The 17897-nt window shown below is 39.0% G+C and overlaps 1 long non-coding RNA gene across 1 annotated transcript in view; it reads right to left on the bottom strand.

The window, feature by feature from the left end:
* The window catches only part of LOC137757429 (uncharacterized), a 310561-nt gene that overhangs the window by 128583 nt on the left and 164081 nt on the right, over positions 1-17897 (bottom strand). The window contains exon 2 of the long non-coding RNA XR_011072339.1: positions 1464-1617. This is a non-coding gene — a long non-coding RNA (uncharacterized lncRNA). The remainder of the gene's footprint in view (positions 1-1463; positions 1618-17897) is intronic.

The raw sequence follows: 17897 nt of genomic DNA, 5'->3' as shown, positions 1-17897 counted from the left end.
TTGCTAAAATATCCATTTCTGGTGTATAAAACCCCAAATTCACATGCCAATGCCTGCGAAAAGGTCAAATCATTCACTAACAAGGCAGCCAGTATTGCCAAGGAAGCCAAGCCCTGTTGACTGGCAGTGTCAGTCCCTGGATTCTATCCTGTTAAGCCCCAAAGCCAAGTGAACAAAGCCCCACACTCCTGAGTGAATAGGAATATCACTCACAGCAGTCAATTAGGACTTGCTCTAACCAGACAAGGTCCCATAAAGTAAATGGTTCTGTCCTGGGGCTAGGCCAAATCTGACATGCCCAGAATACCTCTAACTTCTCCTAATTATAGCTTTGAATTTCTTTGCCATTTAAAATCAAATCATCAAGGCTTTAAGACTCAGCAGAGATGGGATCTATGGAAATGAATATATGCAAGCAGGTATATGAGAAACCCCACTTTCCCCCTCCATCCCCATGGCTCTCCATCTTTGATTCCTGTAGCTGCCACCATGCCTACCACCCAGGAAGGGAGACCATTTCTTTTTAACTCTGGTTCAAGGGAGGACATGAATGCTTTTCCTTAGTTTCCTCAGTACAAATGAGATATACTGTCATTTAGGAAAAAGACCCCCAAAGAAAAGAAACAGAGTAATTACAGAGCAATCTTTGAGTGGTCAATTTTCAAAAGGATGTGATTCTGATGCTACAACTATATTGTGGTCCTAATGGCTGGTAAATCTGTTTGGACATTTTCCTGGTTCCTTCTATTAGCTAACCCATTAACTGGTTAACCCATTGCCTATAATCCTTTATTGAGAGAGGGTATTACCATCTGGATCAAGGATGGAATGACTACATTCTTTCTCACCCACCCCCATAACCCCCAATACTCTAAGTTCCATTTTTTCTCTGATATGAGAGATTCCTCATCTATAGCTTTCCTAACTTCCCATATCCAATTGGTCAGCCAACCCATGAAGGGCACTGCTCAGTCCCAGAATTTCTAAGAGCTTAAGGACACCTGCACCGTTTGTTCTTGCCTTGCTTGAGGGAAAGATAGACATCACACCACATGGGAAACTGCATTCCTAAACACAAACCACAGCTACTAACCTAGAAGCTAGGGAGAACTTAGATGGTCTCAGAAACCAGAGAGGGTCCATGGAGTGGAGCCACACAGAACCTAAAAAGACCTAGGCTTCCTTAGCCTGTTTTCCCCCTGGAGCCAGACATCAGCACCTCAGAGACTCCTCACTGACTCTCAGGAGGAGGAAGCCGTGGCTGTAGTTCCATGTTGGGACCCAGCCCACATTGCCTAATGCCTTAAGCAGTAGGCTCAGTATCTGTTATGTGAGGATAAACAGAGGTTTATCCTAGGTGAGAAGTGTTGCCAACACAGGTGGCCGAGCAAGGACAGAGAACTTCCTGGGGGAACAAACAGCAACCCCCAGATGAGGGAGACAGTAACTTCAGCCAGACTTACCTACACAACTTTGGAGAGGCTGGAGAATATATCACCCACACGGCCAGATGCTTCTTGGCCTGTGGGAGCTACTGTCCTTGAGGAACGCATACATTCAGGATGCGGCCCCAAACCATGGTGAGGTGGGTGGGTAGGAGGGGCATGACAGGACTGCCTAGAAAAGAAAGAGTACTTTTTGTAGGATTTTTTCTGGTAGTTCTCTACTTCCTCACCCATATTCCTTGTCTGTGATACAAAGCCCTTCACAAACTGATCCTTACACTCCTCTCCCAGGTCTATTGCTCTATAAGAGGGTTATCAGATGGGTCACCAGACTACTGAATACTACTGGAAAGACATTTCACAAACCAAAAACACCTGAATCGACACTGTGTGAAGTTATCGTCAATAACTGTGTCCTATTTTTATTTTATTTTATAATAGATTATGTACCTTTTAGTTCAATTTTTTAAATTAATTTTAACATCCAGGCAAGTGAAATTTGAACTTAAAATTTTTTAAAGTTCACTTCCTCCTTGAGAAAGAACAGAATGATGCAATCAATGGCTGAGTGTATGGGCTCTGTAAGTACATGGCCTTCTTTGAGTCTTAAATCTGATACTTATAATTTGTATGATTCCTAGAGTAAGTTACCTAACCTATGCCTGCCTCATTTCTCTCATCTACAAACTGGGGATGATATGATTTCTGACCTCAAATGCCTATTGTAAGGTTTAATATGCCTTCATATGTATAAAGCACTTGAAACAGAATTTAGGTCTTAAAAAGCCTTCTGGGAATACTAGCTACCCTTATCATTGTTCCTGATTGGAGGCTCAGTCTACCACAGTCATCAGTTCAGAGGTCATCCATGAACTCTAACAATACTCTCAGAATCTTCTGGCAAAGCAATTAAGACAGATGATGAAGTCTCTATACAAAATATGAAGAAGTAGTTTCTTTATTGGGAAAAAAAAGAATATATCCCTGCTGCCAGGGTTACACTGAAAGAGCAGGCTGGATCAGTCCATCTCTATAGAGACCCTAATCTTACTGTCTTATTCAAAATGTATTTGGGATAGAATCTCAGATGGATTTTTTTTTTTTTTTTTGGTCTATAGTACCTAGAAACTACCTCTATTGTTCTTGGTCTTCCTTCCTTTTCTCCTGCTCTCCTCACAAATACTTTCATTCTTGGCCAAGAGTCCAAGGATCCTCACATCCTCCAGCATGCAACATCCTCCAGCCTAGCAAACCAACCAAATTCCTTATCAAGACTGATGATTTCTCATGGTAAACATCTGATGCATTAGGTAGGCTAGAGGGGTAGAGATTCTGGCAATGTCCCCTTTGGAATGGTGGGTCAGAAAAATATAAAGAGCTTTCATGTCTTCCAGAGACATGAACATCATAAGCAGAGTACCAGTTTCCTTTTAAAGATATTTTAGAGCAATCAGCATTTTCCCCAGATGATAGAGTGGATCCTCATTATTTGTGGATTCCATACTTGTGAATTTGCCTGCTTGCTCAAATTTATCTGTAACCCCCAAACCTTATTCACAGCACTTTTTCAGTCATTAGTGGGCATACATGGAGTACAAAAATTTTGAGCTGCCCCACGTGCAAGTTCCCAGCTGAGGTCAAACAAGGCAATATTCTGCCTTCTTATTTCAGCTCTCATACTATAAACAAGCTTCCTTTTCACAATCTAGTTAGTACATGTTTTTTGCATTTTTGTGCTTTTTGTTGGTGATGTCGCTCTTTAAAATGTTTCCCAACTGTAGTGCTGAACTGCCGTCTAGTGTTCCTGAGTGCAAGAAGGCTACCTTAGGGAGAAAATACATGTTAGACAATCTTCCTTCAGGCACGAGTTATAGTGTTGTTGGCCATGAGTTCAAAGTTACTGAATCAACAATACATTAAATAAGGTGTCTTCAAACAGAAACACACATAAAACAAGGTTATGTATTGATCAGTTGACAAAAATGTTGTGACCAGAGGTTTGCAGGAGCTTAACCCTGTACTTCCCCCAGGGGCAATGGTCCAGTAGTCATTAATTCAGTGTTTGTGGCAACTTTATAGAAAATAATTGCAACAAATAATGAGAATCAACTGTATATCCAAACCTGAATTAATTCTTTCCAAGAAGAATTCTCATTGTTAGCCACTCTCCAAGCATAGTGCACTAGGTTGTCAAAACAAAACTACTCTTCCAAGATAAATTTACTTGTTACATAAATTGAAAAACTGAATTAAGGTATCCAGCCTGTTGTTATAAAGATGTCTAATCCACCTTATGTGAAAAAGGACTCTGAGATAGCAAAAACAAAATTTAGTTTAAGGACAGGGATAAAAGATAAAAATCATTATTGAAGTACTATTCCCTCCCTTTTCCACCTACTGATTTAAATGTCACCCCTCTACCCTATCACCCACCAGATAGTTGCCCTTGTCTCTCTAATACCACAAGCTGTAGCTGGCATGAGGCTATACTGACAAGGGGATCAGAGTGTCTACTTGTCTATCTCCCTATGTTCCAGGCCCAGAGGAAAATAACTCAGTATTCACATATCTCCCTTCTCTTACAACTTATAGAAGCCTTAGAGGAGAGGGCAAAAGCAGGCATGGTTTTCTCTATCACTCACCACCACCTACTCCATCCCAGTGGGGAAGGAGGGGGGTCAGAGTTACAGGGATGGGCCCTGGCCCTGAGACAGAGAGACACAGGTGACCCACTGCAAAGATTGGGATTACCCAAGACCACCCTCACTTCTGACACCTAATGCAAGGTTGGGGGCCCTCAAGCCCAACTCTGGAATCACCTACAAGTTTCAATTTCCCCAAGAACACCCTCAGGTTGAGTAATTCACTAGATTAAAAAGCAGCAAAGCGAAGAGGCACATAGGGCCTCAAAAGTGTTCCAGGTATGAGCTTCCAGTGGTCTTCTCCCAGCGGAGTCATGCAAACAGTGCTTATTTCTCCCAGCAAAGATGTATGACAATACACAGAGTACAGAGTATTGCTAACCACAGAAGCTCACCCTAGTCTTGGCGACCAGAGTTTTTATTGGGGCTCAGTCATGTAGCTATGGTAGACAACCATATTGTGTGACCCAGGGATCCCAACATAAATCACATTGTCACCACAGATTATCTGCCATCACTCAAGGCCCCCAGGTGAACAGAGACACTTTTATCAGGAAGGACATTCCAAGGGCTAAAATTTACTTCCCAGGAGTCAGGGGCAAAAACCAAATCTCTCTTTGGCAAGGTAAATCCTTTGCTACACATCTGGTTAGAGATTTCTGCCCATTCTTCTGTGCATGTGACAAAAACAGCTGCTCCTCCTTTCCACAAGCCCAAGAGCCACTATGTTTTGACTGATGCAGAAGGATCTCTGCCTGGTGAACCTAGGGCCGGTGAGATGCAGAGGAGTGAAGGCATGAATCTCATAGACCAGCGGAAGGAGATGGAATGGTGTACTAATTTACTGTTACTGCTGTGACAGATTAACACAAATTTAGTGGCTAAAAACTACACAAAAGTATTCTCTTGGAGTTCTGGAGGTCAGAAGTCAAAAACAGTTTCACTGGGCTAAAGTCAAGGAAGCTGTAGGGCTGTTCTTTCTGAATGTCCTGAAAGGAGGCTCCATTTCCGTGCTTTCTTCAGCTTCTAGTGTCACCTGGAATCTTTCGCTTGCATTCCCTTCCTCCAGCTTCAGAGCACATCACTCCCTTCTCTGTTTCTATCATCACATCGCCTTCTCCTGTGACCCTGACTCTTCCTGAGTCCCTGGTATAAGGACCCTTATCCAGGGTAACCTTCCGTATCAAGATCCTGAACTTAATCACATCTGCCAAGCCTCTTTTGCTATATAAAGCAACATTCACAGCATGCAAGGATTCGACATTGACACAGTTGGGGGTCCGTTATTCAGTCTAACTCAGATGGGCTGTATGCCTAAAGAGTCATAGGTGCCATAAACAAATAATGTATTTTATCTTCATTTTATCTCACCCATAGTAAGAGATTTGCTATGAACAGCAGATATTTATTTCTCAGAAACATGTATGATATGGAGAAAATGTTTTTAATTTCCTTAATAGAAAAAAAAAATCCCTCTCTAAAGAGACATGCATTATGTAGCATAAATGTTTTGATAACCTGGAATGTCAGTTGGCTTCAAAGAGTGAAAGGGCTAGGATAACATAAAATTAAGTAGCTCTGCATAAAAAAGAGCTCATGGAGAGGAATTAGAAGCTACTTTGGATGGGGGAGGGGAGGGATCACGAGTGGAGAAGACAAAATGATTAATGAGAATTTGCTGAGTGGTGTGTGCTGTAAAACTTCTCCCCCGTTTTCCATGAAATCTTCAGTAAAATCCATAATGTGCATTGATATTTTAAGAAATAGGTTTCTTTTTTGGGTATGAAACACACTCTGATCCCTGATTCAAGGATGCTGCTGGGGAAAACCAGAGGATGCAGAGAATGACTATGGGATCCCAGCAACCTCTGGGTTACAATGAATAAATGGACATCAAACTTTTCTTTCCTAAAACAATTGCAAACTGTGAAGGAGGAAATCAGTGAAAATCATCTGGGAATTACAGTCATATTTTCTGGTAGTTTATCTTGTTATAATCTGCAGTTAATACCTGGACTGAAAGCTCAACATCATACCCTTTTGCATTAGTCTTCTAGTGTGGCTATAACAAAGTACCAAAGACTGTGTGGCTTAAACAACTAAAAATGTGTTGTCTCACAGTTCTGGAAGCTAGAAGTCCAAGATCAAGGTGTTGGCAGGATTGGTTTCTTCTGAGGCCTCTCTCCTTGGCTTGGCGATGACTGTCTTTCTCCCTGAGTCTTCACGTGGTCTTCCCTCTGTGTGTGTCTGTGTCCTAACCTCTTCTTTTAAGACACAAATCTATTGGATTAGGAACTACCCTAATAAACTCATTTTACCTTAATTACCTCTTTAAAGACCCTATCTCCAAGTACAGTCACATTCTGAGATACTAGGGTTTAGAATGTCAACATAGGAATGTCGGGGGGTGGGGGGTGGGGGGAGGGGAGGGGGGAGCCCACAGTGAACACAATTCAGCCAAACACTTCTACAATTAACAAATGCAAGGCTTGTATTAGCATTTTAAGACAGGATGTTAGAATGGGCTAAACTGATAGCTAAAAGCCTTAGTGCTTCTGGCCCAGAGCATGGCATACATGTCTTAAAGCTGATTTAAGAGGTTGACTTGACAGAATCAAAAAAACGGAATGTAAATCTCTAAATATGTATATGTATAACTGATTCACTTTATTATAAAGTAGAAACTAACACACCATTGTAAAGCAATTATACTCTAATAAAGATGTTAAAAAAAAAATCTCTAAATTGTGTTATTCTCTACAAGGTTTCTACCCTAATTAGTTATGTCTTCTTTTTTGAACATATTTAACTTTTATATCAATACAAAATATTTAATTTGCATTTTAACACCATGTGGGGGGACTCTGGATTTGGTTCTTGGTACAGTCAATCCAACATTTTGTAGGAGAGCAAAACTAATTTTCTTTTTTTTTTTTCTTTGCTTCTGTGATAAGAGTACCTGTCTCAGGGATCAATTCCATAAGGCACTATCTTGTCTTATCCTTACAAAAATAACTATATTAATTTAGCCTCACGAAAGACATTTTTCTCTATTTTCTTATGGTAATTATTTTAGGAAAAACTACCAGTATTTAATAGCTATTTGTTAATAAAATTTTAACCTGATGCTTACCATAAAATGTTTAATATCATTTAACATTTTTATTGAGAATGACACCAAATAACACTAAAATCAAAATGATTCATATCTGCTTCAATTGTGGGCATTCTGAATTTTCTCACTTTAAAAAGTCTCATGAGATTTGCATTCCCATTTGATTAATGAGAATCATGGTCACATGTGATACAGTCATTGCTCAGATCCCTGGTGCAGGTTAAAAGCAGTCTCTAAAATAGGCTCTGTTGCTTTTCCTGGTGTCTCGGCTCTATTACACTACATCTGCAACACTGCAGGTGTCTTTTATTCATTGCAAAGCAGTTTGTGCTATCAAATAACAACAGCAAGTGTGCACCAAGATAAAAAATCAGAGATAGGTTACAAAATAATTGCAAAGAAATATGAAACGATATATAAGTTGATATTCCTATTTAAAGACTTCTAAAACACTAATTTAAAAAAAATAGCTTTAGATTATGGTACTAAAGAAGCCTTGGAAATAGATTTTTGCACTCCAGATTTAGTTCAAAACAAGAGAGAGAGAGAAATATTTTACTATGAGTACTCATATAATTAAGAGGCTGTACAGAGAAGAGGTCAAGCACATGGACTCAGGAATCAGAATGCCTGGGGTCAAATCTTGCATTCACCCTTTAGTAAAAGGAAATGCTAGGCAAGTTACCAGAACTCTTTTGTTTCTCAGTTTCCTCAACGGTAAAATGTGGACAAATGTAGTGCTTTGTAGGGCTGTGGTGAGACTGAGTCAGTTAAAGCACTAAGAACAACACCTGGCACTAGGCAGCACTCAGTAATGGGGCTAAAATATTATCTTCTCCTCCTCCTTCTCTCCTTTGATCTCACTCCCATCTCATCACTGCTCTCTCATGTCCTCCTTTTTTCCTTTTTCCCCACCTTCAGCTTTCTACACAGCTTTGACAATTGGCTCTCCTTTTGCATCTCCACTCTGTCCCCTGGTGAATTCAATAACACATTAATAAAGCACCCTGCTATTACTCTTCAATAATAATAATAATAATAGCTAACATTTTTTGAGCTTTCACTATGTTCCTGTTATGCATCCTTTTGTGAAGTATATACCCCACTGTCCTAAATCAGTGTCCTCCCTGAACCCACGTGGGAACACACTGTCCTAATTTTCCTTGCTTCTTCTTCCTTTCTCTTAAACACTGGGTTCCCTTGGCATTCTTTCCCAGTCCCTTCTCTGTACACTTTCCTTTGGGTGGTGAAGATCACATATCTTCAGTCACCAACTATATGCTGAACATTCTCAAAGCTGTATCTCCAGCTTGAACTGCTCCCCAGAGCTCCAGACCCTTATATATGTGCACTGAACATTTCAACTTGGATGTCCCACAGTACCACAAAGCCAGCACAGGCAATCTGAGTTCATCTTCACACCAAACCCTCTCCTATCTTGCGTTCCTGTCTGAAGAAAAGCACCATCATCCCCATCCCATCCCAGGATGGAACGTGTTAAAAGCTGAGTTGAAAAAGTAAACAGCACGGAAATGGGCTCTGTCCTCATAGAACTTAGAATCTAACTGGAGGATACAGTAGAAGAAACAAGTAAATAGGCCATACTTAATTTTCTGTCTTTTTAATACTATCATTAGTTATATAATTACGTGTATTCTTTTCTTGGGATTTTTTTCATTAGCAATTTATAAAACTGATTAACTCTCATATTTTACTACAGATATTTTCTTATCTAGTAACTTTATTTTTTTTTTTGCATTCAGAAATTTATTATTTTTAAATGATCAAATCTAATGACCTTTCCTTCCATGAATTTTTTTCTACCACTTCTAAATTTACAAATGTTTTCTCTATCAGGAGATCTGATGAATATTCAATTTTATCTTCCAGTTTCTCTATTTGTTTATGTTTCATTCTATTCTACTTGGAATTTATTTCGATAAGGTATCAGTAAAATTCAATTTATGAAGATTTCCAAATCTTCTTAATAGGTTGGATGAGAAATGGCTAGATAGCAGTCTTTTTCATTTCTGAAATATTTGAGACCACCAATTTTTCTGTCTTAAAATTTGCATCTTCCTTGATTTATCAATAGAACTTTTAGGTTTCTTCCTACTTTTTCAACTTTGATGCCTCTCTCCTATTTTCTCATTTCTCCTCCTTTTTCCTTCTAGTTGTATTTGTTCCCACAGCCAAAGTCTTAGACATCTGTCCTTATCTTGATTGCTTTCCTTGACTCAACTCTGGCCCAAGACATCAAAGATACTTTGAGGGACTTCCCTGGTGGTCCAGTGGTAAAGAATCCGCCTTACAATGCAGGGGATGCGTGTTTGATCCCTGGTTGGGGAACTAGGATCCCACATGCCGCGGGGCAACTAGGCCCACACGCCACAACTACTGAGCTTGCACGCCTCAACTAGAGCCCATGTGCTGCAAACTATAGAGCCCATGTGCTCTGGAACCCATGCACCACAACTACAGAGCTCATAGCACCCTGGAGCCTGCACGCCACAACTAGAGAGAGAAAACCCACATGCCACAACTAGAGAAAAGCCCGCACACCACAACGAAAGATCCCACCTGCCTCAACGAAGATCCCCCGTGCTGCAACTAAGACCTGACGCAGCCAAAAATAAAATAAATAAATAATAAATAAATCTTAAAAAAAAAAAGATAGTTTGATTAGGACTACTTTCTACTCAAATTCAGCAAGAATAAAACTCAACATACAATCTCCTACAGCCTTCAACTGGCTCACTCCCCCATTTCTTGATTTATAATAAACCTTTGTTCCATCAAAATCCCAGTCATATATACTCAAAACCACAGAATCATCTTCAACTCTCCTTTATCCCTCTTATTTCATTAGTTAACAATTTCTACTAATGCTGTATCTATCGCTACATCTCTCTTCTAATAGACTGATGATCAAAGGCCAGAACTCTTCCTTGTAAGTTTGAAAAACACCCTAATTTCTCTTCATGAATGTACTCTCTTCATTCTTCAATGTCTACTATGCACTTCTACCAGAGTAATCATCCTAATGTACAAATCCTATCACGCTATTTCCAAAATTAAAAAACTTCAGGGTATAAATGATAAAGTCCAACACTGTTATCCTAATTTTCAAGTCCCTGTATGATCTGATTGTATTTGCTTTAGTTTCTTACTAAAGACCTTTAAACTAAGGGGAAAAGGAAGAGAAGAAAGAAAGGATAAAAAGGAAAGGGAAGGAAAATGAAAAAGGAAAGAAGAAAGAAGAAATGGAAGAGAGGAAAATGAAAAACAATTTAAAAGAAGTGTATTTTCGTTGGAAATGACAGACCCCCAATCTCAAAATAAATTAACCACAGAAATAAAATTGTTGGCACATATAACTAGGAATGCAAGAGTTGAATCTGGCTTCAGGACAGTTGGATCCAGGCTTTTACATGCTATCATTAGGACACTGTGTCTTTCTCTATTTCACAGCCCTGTTTTCCTTAGTATCTTCTTTATTCTATGCAGGGTCTCTGTAAAAAGATGGAAAAGATCTAAACCAGTTTATAGCCAGCTCATTTAGATAGCATCACCAAATTTCTATCATTAACTCTGATTGGCTCACTTTGGATCTTATGCCCAATTCTGAACCAATCACTGTGACCAAAGACAAGTGGTACACTCATTAAGCAGATCTGGGACACATCCTCATCCCTGAAGCTAGGTAGTGTGAGCCCCACTAAACCAAATGGATGAGACTGGGGGAGAGGAGACACTCCAAAGAGATTTTGATATGGCATAACACACATTTATGTAAGAAGAACTGAACTTGAAAGAGCTAGTGAGCAGAGTAATCTACTAATCTGAAATTGCCAATTCTGCTAATCATCCACTGGTGAGATTTTGTCAAGCTAATTCAATTTTCTTTGTACTTCACTTTCTTTCACAACAAAATGGGCATAGAATTTATGCCACCAGCTGCTCCCAAAAAACAAGATCCTCAGATGAACCTTGACAGAGTACTGCCAACATCACAAATGGCAAAAGTTTATAGAGGTTAGTATGGGCCTTACACTGAAGTTCTTCATATACATATACGGAGCTTTTGATTTTAAAGCACTTTCATGTTGTCTTATTTGATGTGGATAAGATCACCATGAAATATATAGTTTTTCATTTTACACATAATGCTTTGTTTCTCAGGCCATTGTCCCCTGAAAACTTCTCAGCTGTCACGTAGAATCAGTCATTTCCTCCCTTCCTCCTCTCATTCTTTCCAACAAAGTCACTTGTAAAGAAGGCATATGGAGGTGCCTCAGTACTGCCTCTATCAGGACCCATTTTGTTAAGGGGCTGACATCTGCTTAGAGGACACCGCATTTCCTCTTTACTCTCCTCCCCAGCTAAAAAATAAATCCCCATTGACCCCGTGCCAAGAGCAGCCACAACTTCCTCCAGAATTACCTCTGCTTCTCTTCCAGACATACATCTTCTAGAGTTTTACAGTCAACCGACTGAGAGATCAAAACCAAAACCAACCAACCAAGAAACATATAAAATTTCTTCTAACTAAGAAAAATAAGAAAATTCCAATCTCCTTACTATTAATCCAAATTTTTCTTTCCTACAATATAGTGAACTTTAACTCTCCGAGGGCAGTGACTATTTGTAAGATTCAGAAGCACAGTTTACAGTTTAAGTGTTCTCAACAAGAATAACTTTGACATTTCAAAAGGTATAAATTCAAAGAAATAATGTGGAAGTAATAACTATGGAAGTCCCTGTTTTTGTATTCCCTCCTCCACAATATTTTACAGTTGTCTGTACACAGTAGCTACTTTAAAATTCTTGCTTAAAATTAATTAAAACATTGTCTTTGGAGATCCTAAATACCAAACTTGCTAGAGAAAAACCTCTTTAATTCAGATCTCATTAATTCAGATTCTGTGCTCTTTCAATTAAGAACTGAAATAAATTGTCTACCTTTATAATATTAATAAGAAATGTGACATGATAAATCGTGGGTAATATTGGTAATATCGTGGGTACATTATAGAGGGATATCTATCAACTTTGAAAAATAGTTTTTAGTTTTATCATTTACATATCAATTATATAATGTAATATGATAGATATGACTTATTGAGTACTGATTGGGGATTATGCTAACTGCTTTACATTATCTTGTTAAATCCTCACAACAAATCTATAAGGCAATTACTTTAATCTGTTCTTTACAGATGCAAAAACTAAATCTCAGAGAGAAACCACTCAGGGGTTATATATACAGGTTGGACCTTAGCTCCAAACATTAGGCTCTTAACCAATACACTGTACTTTTCCTCCTTCTAAGAGGTGACCACTCGTTGGAAGAGTGCATTGATGTGGTAAGTTTAAATTATTTTTATACATACCTTAAAGTAAGGTATCTTGGCAAGGAATATCTTGATAACATACTTTAGTTATCGTGAAAATTTTAGTATTCGTGTAATGTTTGAAGTAAACGTATTTCTTTTTGATGTCTTATAAATGTCTTTTTATGAGTTGCTGAGAGGTTCCTAGACTTTGCTACTTCATTTATTATCAGTTTAAGTTCACATGCTATATTCCATACCTGCAACCCTCACTCACATTTCTCATAATTTCTAATTCAACATTTGCTGCCACCTCAATTTTCATGAGCCATATTAAATGTTTTAGATATCAAAGTTACATTTGTTGAAAAACACATTTGTTGGTCCCAAATTTTAAATAATAAACTGCTGTTGAGAGAGGTAGGGGACTAATCATCCCTATAAATCCAGAAATATTTAGTTTCTCACAAAAGCCTTATTCTAATAATATCATCTTTCCTGTAGTGTTATTTCCCTGGTGGAAAGATCAGGTCAGTGTGTTCCACATTTTTTTGGACAACTTTGTATTTTGGATCAGAAATGTATGGCAGTGAACAGCTGTGGAGAAAGTAGAAGGCAGTGTGCTGGATAAATGTTGGCCAAAACACAATAAAATGAATTCTCACTATTTTACAACAACAACCATACAAACTATATACTTCCAGTCTTCGCTGTAATTCAGCCCTGCCCTTACAGGATATGAGAGAGAGATGCCCTGGTGGTACTTGCTTCTATGTCAAACATCACTAGGCTAGAATCTGTTCTGGCTAACTCAGTTCTATCAAGTTCAAAGACCATTTGTCATATATGCCCAGAGACAAAAACAAGAGTCCTTCCCAGACAGCTGTGCCTAAGGGCCATGCAAAAGTGGTAGTCCAAGTCCAAGGCATGTCTTCATGGAAAAAATTCCTAAACACTAATCCAGCACTTCTCTCTCCTGCCCTGTCAGTCTGTCACCTTTCCCAAGCATGGAACAGCTCACTGTAAGTGGACAACATGTTCCCAGCTGCAGCTGACTCATATCATGACTGTGAATCCAAATCAGCATCTTTCCAGTGTGGGAAAAATCTGAACTTAATCAATTCCCTATGTAGAAGACATTTCCAATTTTTCTCATTCTCTCTGGAGAACAAGAAAGTCACCTAACTTGAGTTTTGGTGACCAAAACACGCCCATCTAAAATGTGAAATAAAGTACAAAGATTGTTGGTGAATCTCTTACTAGAATGTTCAAAGAGAAAATGCAGATAACAACAAATAAACCATAGAATCTGGGCAAGAAAACTGAAATAACAGTAAAGTACATAAAGACAAATAAATGAAAAAACAAAACAAAACAAAATCATGAAAACCCTTTCTCCCCTCAACCAGCAATTTTCCATAGCAACCTATTCTAATCACAAATAAGAGTGTTCCTGGAAGACCAAGGCTATTGAAAGCATTTTCACTGCCCAACACAAATGTTCTCATGTTAAAAGTGCTGTCACACAGGCTCCATGGATGGAGCATGTAGGTCACACCACTGAATAAGACATTAAGATTAAAGGTAATTGCAGCTGTCTGTCAACAATGGGTCAAAACCTGCAATCCAACACAAAGGCATTCAAAATTTAAAACCCTAGAAATTTTTTAAAATTATAAAATATTTGAGACAAACAAAAAGGTCTAGGATATAGTATAATGAGCACTCATTTACCCATTTGTGTCTCCCCCATGAGCTTAAGAACTAAAACATTAAAAGTGCAATTTAAGGCCCCTATGTGCCCTTCCCTGACAGCACTATCCTTACTCTTGCCTTAGGTTATCACCATTCTAAATTTGGTGTTTGTCTTTCCCATAAATGTCTTTATACTCTTACTACATATATACATATCTTAAAACAATATGTGTAATTATTTTGTAAAACTTTAAATAAATTGTATCATACCGTCTGCATCCTTCTTGCTTAAACATTGTGAAATTTATCCATGATGATATAGAGTGCTCCTGTTTATTTATTTATTCTGATATAGTATTTCATTGCACATACATACAATTCGTTTATCTATCCTTCTAGTGATGAACATTTAGTTTATTTCTAATCTGTTCTATTGCCAACAATGCTATTATGAACATTCTTATTTACTTATCTTTGTGTATATAATTAAATGTTTCTTTAGGGCAGAAGTCAGCAAACTATGCCTTTGGGCCAAATCTGGCCTGTCATCTGTTTTTGTAAATAAAGTTTTATTGGAACACAGCCATACTCATCTGTTTATATATTGTCTATGGTTGCTTTCACAATACAGTGGCAGAATTGAGTAGCTGTGACAGAGAATGTATGGCCTGTAAAGCTGAAAATATTTATTGCCTGACTTTTTTACAGAAAAAGTTTGCCAACCCCTACTTTAGGGTATAAACTTAGCAGTCACCTGTTTGAAGACTACGTAAGTATTCAATTTTACCAAATGTTGCCAAAGGCCTCCCAAAGTAATGTACCAATTGATACTCTCTTCAATAATATAAAAACATCCCCATTCTCATTGTTCCTCAACCTCACCAACACTTGAAATCTCAAAAACTTTCAAATTGCGTCCATTTATTTTGCAGTTTCATTTCAAATATCCTGGATTTATTATAATGGTTCATGTCTATATTTGTGAGGTATGTTTCAAGGTAATAACTGAAATGGTAGAGCAATGGTATAACTCCATCCCAAGGTCAGGCTGAGGCACAAAAGTGCCAGTGGACACCTCCCTATTTGTTTCCACCTAGAGCTCCTCGTCGCAAACACTACATCCCATTCTCTTTCCCGACACCTTGACCCCAGGCACACTATCTCTAAGGATCTGTATGTCTGGATCATGTGTACCAAGTTCTTCTATAGCTCATAATTTGATACCTGCTGAATACTCCTTTTACTCCTTCTGTTCACAGATAAATTGCACGATGAAACATAGTCCCAGAGTTTTTTTTTGGTTTGTTTTTGTTTGTTTTCGATGTGGACCATTTTTAAAGTCTTTACTGAATTTGTTACAATATTACTTATGTTTTATGTTCTGGTTTTTTGGCTGCCAGGCATGTGGGATCTTAGCTCCCCGACCAGGGATCAAACCCGCACCCCCTGCACTGGAAGGTGAAGTCTCAACCACTGGACCACCAGGGAAGTCCCCCAGAGGTTTTTGTTGAATAGGGGGAAGAGAGGAGACAAGTCCTACTGTTTCAGTATGGGACACATGGTCTCCACTCTGTATCTCTGAAGGGCAATTTCTACCACCTACACATGAGGCCAGCCAGCTAGGCAGCAGTGAGAATATGTTGAGAGAAGGAAGGATTCAGCTGTGCCTCTGGCTACCTGAAGGTGAGGTTCCCTGTCTAGGTAACTCTGCATTATCCAGTTTTGATTAAGCTCTTTGATGGAAGGAAATCAGCTTTTTATCTTCCCAGGGCCTGTAATTTTGTTCTGGAACACAGGTGTTGATTTACAAGAGTCTAGGTTATTATTATTTCTTTTATTTAGTTGGCTGTGATAAGGGAAATTCTCCTCCTCATGGATATTTCTATAACCTGGATAGGTAAATGAGGCAAGAGGGTAGCAGGGGAAGGGCAAGAAGTAAAGGAAGAAGTTTATATGTGACAGTTACTGGCACATACTCAGAGCAATGAAATGTCAAGTTATGCTTCAATTTTGCAGTAAAGGCTGTTGATCTAGGTGAATTTATAGAGGGAAAAGGCAGATAAAAGAGAAGAGGGAAAACTGGGTGAGGGAAGGAAGAGAGGAAGTCACGATGAAACAAGAGAAAACCAGCATGAAGAGAAGCTGAAGAAGAGAGCAATTAATAATAGATACGATAAGTAATGATTAGCATAACTCCAGCCATGGTGAGGTACAAGTTGGGCTATCATAATACAGGCACGTGTGCTGATACTTAAGGACAGGAGGCAGGAACTTCCCACCATGGGGGTGAGTAATCCAGGGCAGCATAGCTCAAAGCCCTGTCAAGCACATAGTTCCCAGAGGGGCAATGAGGAAGCAGGTGTGGTATGCAGGGAGGCCACTCCGCAGCAGACATGGCCATGGCCATGATACACCTTGGGAATGAGTCAATGAATTTCCGCTTGAACACTGTGCATGGGTACAGGACCATCTGAGGCCATTAGTTTTGTTCCCAAAGATTTTCTCCTGCATTACTGGCAACCTCCTCCACTACTGTCTTTTTTTCTGTCAGACTAGTTGTCTTCTAAAATGTCTGGCTTTTTTTAAGCTTTATCTGAGCTTGCTTTCATTCTCTGGGCATCATGTGTCTAACCAACATTTATGGAGGGCCAGCTCAATAAATGAGCTTAAGTACTTGGAAAACAAAAATTTAAAAAGACATGGTCCCTGCCCTCAAAAATTTCACAGACACTTAAGTCACATTACAGAGTGGAAAGGAGGAGAACATGAACCAAGTGTCTAGATCTGGGAGCATGGAGAAATATACTCTTCCTGGGGGAATCGAGGTATATTTTCAGAAGATTTGAGCTGGGTTGTGAAAAATAATGGTGAAAGGGTAGAAGGATAGTCCAGGTAGAAGGGCCAACATATGTAAAGGCACACTGATGTGGAAAGACATGGCATGTTTAGGAGAAATACTTTTAAAATAACCACTCTTAGGGGTGGGAATTCCTAGCTGCATGTCCTTGAAATAAGAGCACAGGTACCTGTGGAAGTACCAGCAAGTGTAAGATGGGTTAGGGTCAGAGAGTGAGGTATATGACAGCTAAGGAATTGTGACATTATTCTCTAGGGCCCCGCACATCTCACTAATGTGAATTTAATTAAAGTGAATGGATATCTAATTTTCAGCCAGGCACATGATTAACTCTCTCATGACATTCTGGCCAAGATGGAAAAACATGGGCTCTATGATGGCACATTTGGTATATCATGTGATCATCTTCAGATATTGGAAGAACTGTCGGGTAGAAGATGGATTTCATATTTTATGCCCAGATCCAGAGGAAGAGCTGGAACTAATAAATGAAAGTTACAGGGAAACATATTACTGGTTTGGGTCAGAAATGCAAAGTAAGAATAAATACGTGAAATGGAAAGTGACAGGTTCCCTTCATGTTACAATGAGGACAGGGAGGTCTAAGCAGTTAAATGCCTCCAGTGTTTGCACAGAGCTAGAAGCTGGGTCTCCAGATTGTCTGGGGCCTTGCCCTCAGACCATGCTGTACCCACCTTCTGCTAGGAGCAAAGAGAGGGCAAGAACAGGATGTTAAATAACTTTTTGAAAAATACATTTTGATGACTATTGGTAACCAATACAAAAGACTGACTAAGTGCAAAATGTTGC

This window comes from Eschrichtius robustus, chromosome 2, assembly GCF_028021215.1.
Source record: "Eschrichtius robustus isolate mEscRob2 chromosome 2, mEscRob2.pri, whole genome shotgun sequence".
Lineage (NCBI taxonomy): Eukaryota > Metazoa > Chordata > Mammalia > Artiodactyla > Eschrichtiidae > Eschrichtius > Eschrichtius robustus.
Note: the sequence above shows the minus strand (reverse complement) of the source record. Positions and strands in the feature narration are given on the sequence as shown.